General features: G+C 45.8%; 1 protein-coding gene across 2 annotated transcripts in view; it reads right to left on the reverse strand.

The window, feature by feature from the left end:
• Ulk2 (unc-51 like autophagy activating kinase 2) overlaps window positions 1–1,120 on the reverse strand; it is an 82,644-nt gene that overhangs the window by 78,007 nt on the left and 3,517 nt on the right. The gene's annotated exons all lie outside the window — the stretch shown is intronic.

A 1,120-nucleotide genomic window follows, 5' to 3' on the forward strand; every position in this document is an offset into this window, starting at 1 on the left:
TGTGGGGGTGGTGACGGGGGTTGTTACCTGTTTGTCTGTTTGCACACCGTGTGGGTGCAGTGGCCAGAAGAGGGCGTCAGTGCTCCTGGAACTAAAGCTACGCACAGCTAGCTGTGAGCTGCCTCGTGGGTGCTGGCAATTGAACTAGGGGCCTCTGAAAAGGTAGCTATTTCTAATGAGTACTCTTGTTTGCCAAACAAATGCCATAATTAATATAAGATTGTAGACTACCTACTAGCCTTCAGTGTTTGCCTTCAGAAACCATTTTCTGCCTGAAACATAATTCATAGCTCAAAAACCCCTTGTGATCTTAACTGGTGCCTGCTCCTTCCAACCCAGGAACTGTAATTCTTACCCCAAACCCTCCACAGAATACTTTTGAGGAAAGCAGCTGTTAGATCATGTTTCCATAATCAAATCAGTATGGGAAACACTGGGTTAAGTATACAAAACCAGTAGAAAATTTCCCTTTCTCTAGTGAGCCAGATGTTTGTAACTGTACAAATATTCAGTAAACAAAGTTTACCAAATTTCTTTGACCACAGGCTTTCATTTTCCTTTGATGATGCTACAGGCTGTGAACTCATCTAAAAATGAACTTTCTTCTGGAGCTAGAGATTTGGCTCAGCACTTAAGGGTACTTGTTTCTCTTACAGAGGACTTGGGTTCTATTGCCAGAACCAACGTGGCAGCTCACAACTGTCTGTAACTTCAGTCCAAGGGGACCCAACAAATAAATGTTTTCTGGTCTCCCTGGGCACCAGGTATACACATGCATACATACATAAAGGTATAAACACTGACACATATGAAACAATAAAATAAATAAATCCAAAATAAATAACTTCCAGCTGGGCAGTGGTGACACATTCCTCTAATTTCAGCATTCTGGAGGCAGAGAGGCAGAGAAGCAGAGAGGCAGAAGGCAGAGAGAGGCAGGACAAAGAGGCAGAGAGGCAGAGAAGCAGAGAAGCAGAGGCAGAGAGGCAGAGAGGCAGAGGGGCAGAGAGACAGAGGCAGAGGGGCAGAGGTGCAGAGAGACAGAGGCAGAGGCAGAGAGGCAGAGAGGCAGAGAGGCAGAGAGGCAGAGAAGCAGAGAGGCAGAGGCAGAGGTAGAGAG

This window comes from Mastomys coucha, unplaced genomic scaffold (genome assembly GCF_008632895.1).
Source record: "Mastomys coucha isolate ucsf_1 unplaced genomic scaffold, UCSF_Mcou_1 pScaffold5, whole genome shotgun sequence".
NCBI lineage: Eukaryota > Metazoa > Chordata > Mammalia > Rodentia > Muridae > Mastomys > Mastomys coucha.